Raw genomic sequence first — 8,209 nt, forward strand, 5'->3', positions numbered from 1 at the left:
AGCTGGGGAATACAGTGTAGGAACAAGGATTACAGTGTTGGAGCTGGGACTGCAGTGTAGGATCTGGAACTACAGTGTAGGAGCTGGGATTACAGTGTAAAATCTGGGATTACAGTGTAAAATCTGGGATTACAGTGTAGGATCTGGGGATTACAGTAGAGGAACTGGGATTACAGTGTAGGAACTGGGAAATAAAGTGCAGGAGCTGGGATTACTGTGTAGGAGCTGGGGAATACAGTGTAGGAGCTGGGGAATACAGTGTAGGAGCTGGGGAATACAGTGTAGGGGCTGGGATTACAGTGGTAGGAGCTGGGGAATACAGGGTAGGAGCTGGGGAATACAGTGTAGGAGCTGGGGAATACAGTGTAGGAGCTGGGGAATACAGTGTAGGGGCTGGGATTACAGTGGTAGGAGCTGGGGAATACAGTGTAGGAGCTGGGATTACAGTGGTAGGAGCTGGGGAATACAGTGTAGGAGCTGGGGAATACAGTGTAGGAGCTGGGGAATACAGTGTAGGAGCTGGGGAATACAGTGTAGGGGCTGGGGAATACAGTGTAGGAGCTGGGGAATACAGTGTAGGAGCTGGGGAATACAGTGTAGGAGCTGGGGAATACAGTGTAGGAGCTGGGGAATACAGTGTAGGAGCTGGGGAATACAGTGTAGGGGCTGGGGAATACAGTGTAGGGGCTGGGATTACAGTGGTAGGAGCTGGGGAATACAGTGTAGGAGCTGGGATTACAGTGGTAGGAGCTGGGGAATACAGTGTAGGAGCTGGGATTATAGTGTAGGGGCTGGGATTACAGTGTAGGAGCTGGAGAATACAGTGTTGGAACTGGGATTATAGTGTAGGAGCTGGGGAATACAGTGTAGGAGCTGGGGAATACAGTGTAGGAGCTGGGGAATACAGTGTAGGAGCTGGGGAATACAGTGTAGGGGCTGGGGAATACAGTGTAGGGGCTGGGATTACAGTGGTAGGAGCTGGGGAATACAGTGTAGGAGCTGGGATTATAGTGTAGGGGCTGGGATTACAGTGTAGGAGCTGGGATTACAGTGTAGGAGCTGGGATTACAGTGTAGGAGCTGGGGAATACAGTGTTGGAACTGGGGATTATAGTGTAGGATCTGGGATTACAGTGTAGGAGCTGGGGAATACAATGTTGGAGCTGGGGATTATAGTGTAGGATCTGGGATTACAGTGTAGGAGCTGGGGATTACCATGTATGAGATGGGCATTACAGTGTAGACACTGGGATTACAGTAGGGTTAAAATCAACTTTTATTCCTGATGAAGGGCTTTTGCCCGAAACGTCGATTTCGCTGCTCGTTGGATGCTGCCTGAACTGCTGTGCTCTTCCACACCACTAATCCAGTAACTGGGATTACAGTGTAGGACCTGGGGATTACAGAGTAGGAGCTGGGATTACAGTGTAGGAGCTGGGGATTACATTATAGGAGAAACTGGGATTACAGTGTAGGATCTGGGGAATACAGTGTAGGAGCTGGGGATTACCATGTAGGAGATGGGGATTACAGTGTAGACACTGGGATTACAGTGTAGGATCTGGGGATTACAGAATAGGAGCTGGGATTACAGTGTAGAAACTGGGATTACAGTGTAGGAACTAGGGATTACAGTGTATGAACTGGGAATTACAGTGTAAGAGCTGGGGATTACAGTATAGAAACTGGGATTACAGTGTAGGAGCTGGGATTACAGTGTAGGAGCTGGAGTTTACAGAGATAGAACTGGGAATTACAGTGTAGGAGCTGGGATTGCTGTCTGGGATCCGGGAATTGTGGGTGGCATGGTGGCACAGTGGTTAGCACTGCTGCCTCACAGCACCAGAGACCCGGGTTCAATTCCCACCTCAGGCTGTGTGGAGTTTGCATATTCTCCCTGTGTCTGCATGGTTTTCCTCCGGGTGCTCCGGTTTCCTCCCACAGTCCAAAAATGTGCAGGTTAGGTGAATTGGCCATGCTAAATTGCCCATAGTGTTAGATGAAGGGGTAAATGTAGGGGAATGTGTCTAGGTGGGTTGCGCTTTGGTGGGTCAGTGTGGACTTGTTGGCCCAAAGGGCCTGTTTCCACACTGTAACTAATCTAAGAATAATTACAGTGGGAGCTACAGGTTACATGGGTCTGGAGATTACAGTGGGAAATGGGGATTACAAAGAGAGCTGGATATTAAAGTAGGAATTAGGGGTTACAGTGTGGGAGTTGGGGAATATAGTGTGGGGTTTGGATATTATAGTGGGAGCTGGAAGCTACAGTGTAGGAGTTGGAGACTACATTGGGAGCTGGAGATTACTATGGAAACTGGAGACTGTCCTCTCAGAGAATATCCGTGCTGCCATCTATTGATGAACTGCAGAGCTGCGTCAGCTGCTGGAGGTAACACGAAGTTGTGATCATGAATTTTACAATTCAGGCCCTATCGTGTAATTACATGCAAATATTTCTGAGGTCACAAGTAGTTACATCAGGCTATGAGTTACCGTCAAACACATAGATGAAAAGTCTTCAATAAACCAGAATAACTGAGGGGTGTAAAAAAAATTGTTTCAGCCTGACTTCAAATGAAAAAAAAACATTGGCTCTTTATTTCAGAGTGGGAATTTGCAGCCACATTTCTGTTTTGCTAATACCGTTGAACACGGGTTCATCAGCAAAAGCAGACGTTTCTCATAAGGCCCTCCATCTCTGACTGACCTAGACGTCAATCACTGGCAAAGTCTTTAAAAATAAACTATGCTGAACCATCTCACAGTTTCACAGGTCAGTTTCACGGTAAATTTCACTTTCTTTCACATCAGAAATGTGTTCAAATGGGCTGCGACCTCAGAAAACGAGTAGCATTTGAAGAACCTTCCCGAACGAAGTTCAAGGTGAGGAATAAATGGTTTAGAGGGGATCTGAGGAAAAGCTTTTTCACCCAGACGGTGGTAGAAATATGGAACTGTGCTGCCTGGGAGGGTGGTGGAGGCAGGGACTCTCGCAATATTTAAGAAGAATCTGGATGAGCACTTTGAGTGCCAGGGTTTACCAGACCACAGACCAAGTGCAGGAAAATGGGAATGATGTAGTTTTATACTTATCGGTCAACATAGGCGTGGTGGGCAGAAGGGCTTAATTATATGTTCTTTAACTCTATGATTCTATTAACATAATCATTGAGATCTTTGGCCAAACAAGGAGAAAGTGCAAGGTGAATGAGTAATTAAATTAATTTTATTTATTCAACTTGAGCTAGCATTATACTGAATCACCCCCATCTATGCCACAAGAATGTATCAATGACAAAGAGGCATTGTTTCACCTTCAATACTCACACTGAGACAAGGATTGGTGTCTTCTTTACTTTGCACTTGGTAAAGAGAATCAGTTTTCTCCCCTTCATGCCTTCATTTACGCCTATATTTCATCTTTTTATTTCCACCATTAAGTGTCTTTTGCATTTCCACAGACAACACAAGATGGCCTCCTTCTTTAAAGACCGCAATTTCCCCTCCCACATGGTCGATGATGCCCTCTAGCGCATCTCATCCACTTCCCACCCCTCCACCCCTCCAACGACAACAAGGACAGGAGCCCTTTCCCCGATTCTCACGATCCACTCCACTAACCTCCGTATACATCCCCTACCATTTCCGCCACCTGCAAACGGATCCCACCGCCAGGGATATATTTGCCTCCCCACTCCTATCGATTTTCCGTGAGACCATTCCCGCCACAACTCCCTCATCAGGTCCATACACCCCCACCCCACACAAGCCCACCCTCCCCTCCTTGCACCTTCCTCTACCACCGCAGGAATTGCAAAACCTGTACCCACACCACCCCCCTCACCTCTGTCCAAGGCCCTAAAGGAGCCTTCCACATCCGGCAGAGTTTCACCTGCACTTCCACACATGTCATTTATTGCATCTGTTGCTCCCGATGCAGTCTCCTCTGCATTAGGGAGACCGGGTGCCTTCTCGCAGAGCACTTCAGAGAACATTTCTGAGATACCCACACCAATCAACCCCACCGCCCCATGACAGAATACTTCAACTCCCCTCCCACTCTGCTGAGGACATGCGGGTCCTGGGCCTCCTCCATCGCCACTCCCTTACCAACCAACGCCTGGAGGAAGAATGCCTCATCTTCCACCTCAGGACCCTCCAACCCCAGGGCATCAATGTGGATTTCACCAGTTTCCTCATTTGCCCTCCCCCCACCTTACCCCAGCTCCAAACTTCCAGCTCAGCATCATCTGTCCCATCTGTCCATCTTCCTTCCCATCTATCCGCTCCACCCTCTCCTCTGACGTATCACCATTACCCCACCTCCATTCACCATTCTCAGCTATCTTCCCCCTAGCCCCATCCTCTCGCCCAATTATCTCATCACCCCCAAAGCTCACAAGCTTCATTCCTGATGAAGGGCTTATGCCCAAAACATTGACTCTCCTGCTCCTTGGATCTTGCCTGACCTGTTGTGCTTTTCCAGCACCACACTCTCGACTCTCCAGTATCTGCCCTCTTGCTCCTCCTCTGGCCTTGCCAATGGTGTTTAAAAAACCTATTTAGCAACACCTTTCAGTTCTGAAGAAGAGTCACGGGACTCAGATTGTTAACTCTATTTGTGTCTTCACAGATGCTGCCAGACCTGCTGAGTTTCTCTTCAGATGTCCAGCAGCCACAGTATTTTACATTCTTTTGTGCCTTCTCCCTCTGTGGTGCAGCTTCTTGTAGTCTACCCCCTTTTATTCAGCTCTTCTTTCTATTCTTCCTGCCAAACTGCATCAACTCAATTATATTCCATCTGCTAGGTTTTTGCCTACTCCTTTATCCTACCCATCTCCTCCTGGAGACTCTTTGAGTCATCCTCATCACTTGCCTTCCCATCTATTTCTATGTCATCCACAAATTTGCCAATAGTGCAAAGTCAAGTCATTAATGTATATTATAAATAATTGTGGCCCCAACATTGATCCATAAGACCATAAGATAAGGGAGGAAAATTAGGCCATTCAGCCCATTGAGACAGCACTGCCATTCAATCATAGCCACTTTGTTTCTCAACCCCATTCTCTTGCCTTCTCCCTGTAACCTTTTACCCCCTTACTAACAAGAACCTATCTATATCGATCTTAAAGACACTTAATGACGTGGCCTCCACAGCCTTCTGCAACAATGAATTCCACAGATTTATTACCTTCTGGCTGAAGAAATTCCTCCTCATCTCAGATCTCAGTGACACTTCACTAGTTACAGGTTGCCATCCTGAAAATGCCCCCCTTATCCCAACTCTTTCTCTTCTGTTAGTTAATCAATCCTCCCTTCATGCCAATACAGTACCCCGAAAGATCACTTGGCGAAGGAGCAGCACTTTGAAAGCTTGTGATTTCCGATAAACCTGTAGGATATAACCTGGTGTTGTTTGACCTCTGACATTAACCTTTTCTCATAAGACAATCCCTTTATTCCAGGAATCAGCTGGGTGAACCTCCTCCAGTCTGTCTCCAAAGCCAGTCTTCATAGAGATGCAGAAAACCAGTGTTTGTGACGCATGAGACAGAGGCTGGAAGATTGACACACGATCATGAGACATGGTGTCAAATCAACTTCACAGTTTGAAGCTCATGACACATTCAGGCGATGATATCTTCACTCTTCCCAACATTTAACAGGAGGAACTTGCATTTCTACCAAGATTGGATCTGAGTTTCATCTTGCAGGGGAGCCGAAGGATTGGAAGAGGTGGTAGAGTAAGTAGAGCTGGGCATTATCTAAGTGCAAAATGTCTCCAAAAGGCTTCCATCCATGGGGAAGAGGGGAGGCCAAGGACATATCCCAAGGATACTCTGGGAGTGAGAAGGCTAGTGTAGAAAGGGTATTGATTCCCAGGACTTACATTGATTTATATCGAATATTTAACACAGAACCAGACCATTCAGCCCACCAATCCATCTGTTTATACTACTCCATGCCTCTTCCCATCCTTCCTGATCAAAACCGATCAGCATGACCATCCTTCCCCACGTGCCTATCCAGTTCCCGATACTATTTGTCTTAACCAATCCTTAGGGTAAGTGGTTCCACAATCTCATCGCTGTCTATAGGGATGAGCTTCTCCTGCATTCCCAATTGGACTTTTTGCTGAGTGTCTCATGTTAATGTCTTTTCCTCCCCACGTTCTCCCTGTGTAACTCTATCAGCACCTCTGCTGCCCGCAATTAAGACTGGAACCAGCTTTTGAAAGTCATTCACGATGCACAGGTCCATGAGATGTTTCAGTGATACGCCATATCGATATAAGAGGTTCTACCTTTTTGCTTTTGCTTTGAAAACAAAAGACTGGCTGGCGGGGGTGGGGGGGGGGACATGTTGGGGAGTGGGTGCATGGGTCACCAAGTAACATAAGCTGTTCAGGATGTTATACTCCTAACTCCAACCAAAACTCTCATCCGACAAAACTCAGAATTGAAGGCCTGCAAAATGACTCCAACAATCCTAATCTATCATAACACTGTGTAGAGATGCTTGAAAGAAAAATCTTGTATTCATATAGCACCTTTATGCTCACATTAGATCCTTTATAAAGACGGAATTCTTCTTCAAGGGCAGTGAACATGAAGACTCAAAACAGCACTTCAAACTCCATCTCCAGCTCCTGCCAAGTGTCACAGCGCATGAAGAAACGAACAAATGCTTTCTGTGGCATCTTTGATATCCTAAAAAAAAATCCCAAAATCCTAAACTTTGAACCATTCAGCCTGTCCCGGCGGTGTCATCATTTGCTCCTCCATTCAATGCATCTTCTGTCGTTCTGTTTGCAACCTTGGGTCATGTCCTACCACTTGATACTTGGCACTTCATCAAGGAGAGTGGAAAGAGACCGTTGTATCAATGACAAGCTTTCTAACTACAGTTGCGAGTGTTTGAACCTAATACCCACTCACTCAGCATCTCGCTCGGAAATGTTTCCATTTCTTTCTTGTCCTAAGACTTTCCGAGTTTTTTCTTCGCTGCTTTGACAGAAGCAATGACTGGGCCTTGAACAGGATACAATGACAACTCATCTGCCCATATCCAACACTTGTCCATCACAAGGTGAGTGACAGTCAATGTAAATCTGATCCTTGCCACTCTGACCTTTGCCAAGTGTTTAAAGGTCACTGCACAGAGGCTTTTCACTTACTCAGTGGATAAATATACAAAAATATATGTTTAACTAAACGAATAATTTGCAATTCATGAACCATCTGATTGTTGGCTTTGATGAACAAAAGGGTCGTTTTGATGATAGTGGACTGACAATCCTGAGCTTGTAGGTTTAGAAGCTCATGAAATAAATCGATGAATTGAATACTACCTTATTTCTGCTATCATTGGTTCCTTTATTATTTCACAGGCACGACCAGCTCATTCCCTGATTCATCTTGACCTGAATGGCTTGTAAAATCATTTCAAAGGGCAGTTAGGAGTCAATCCCATTGTTGTGGGTCTGGAGTCACTGGTAGGCCAGACCAGGTAAGGGCGGAGGATTTATTTCCTGAAGGACTTTAATGAACCAGGAGTTTTCACACCATTAATGAGACTACCTTTAATTGAAATGCCACCACATACTGTGGTGGGATTTGGACCGATGACCCCAGAGCGTTAGGCCTGGGCTTTAGGATTATGAGTCAAGTTACATTTTCACTTTGCCAACATTACCCCATCAGAGATTTTCCTATCAAAATTGCAGTCTTGTCTCTGAAACTCAACTGGACTTTTGGGGACCATCAGGAAGGGTAAACCTGTTACCCCCACACAGTCTAGCTTATGTTTAGTCCTGGTCCCACTTCATATGTTCATTTTTTTAAAGCGTCCATGGGATGTGAGCGTCACTGAGTAGGCCAGCATTTAGTGCCCATCTTTAATTACCCAGAGGGAAGTTAAGAGTCAACCACATTGCGGTGGGTCTGGAGTCATGTCTAGGCCAGACCAGGTAAGGATGGCAGCTTCCTTCCCTGAAGGATATTAACCAACCAGATGGATTTTTCTGACAATCATAAATGGATTTGTGGTCATCACTAGACTCTCAACTTGTTTTACCGAATTCATATTCCACCATCAGTCATGGTTGGATTTGAGCCCATGGCCCCAGAACCTTACCTGGGTTTCTGGATCATCAGTCCAACGATAATACCATGAGGCCGTTATCGCCCCAAAATTGCCCTGGG

General features: G+C 46.0%; 1 long non-coding RNA gene across 1 annotated transcript; it reads left to right on the forward strand.

The window, feature by feature from the left end:
- The first annotated feature begins 2,810 nt into the window (after positions 1-2,810).
- Positions 2,811-6,672, forward strand: LOC140487709 (uncharacterized). Its single transcript, XR_011962878.1, has 3 exons — positions 2,811-2,885; positions 5,471-5,749; positions 6,573-6,672. It is a non-coding gene; the product is annotated as an uncharacterized lncRNA (long non-coding RNA).
- Positions 6,673-8,209: the final 1,537 nt, after the last annotated feature.

Source organism: Chiloscyllium punctatum, chromosome 17, assembly GCF_047496795.1.
Source record: "Chiloscyllium punctatum isolate Juve2018m chromosome 17, sChiPun1.3, whole genome shotgun sequence".
NCBI lineage: Eukaryota > Metazoa > Chordata > Chondrichthyes > Orectolobiformes > Hemiscylliidae > Chiloscyllium > Chiloscyllium punctatum.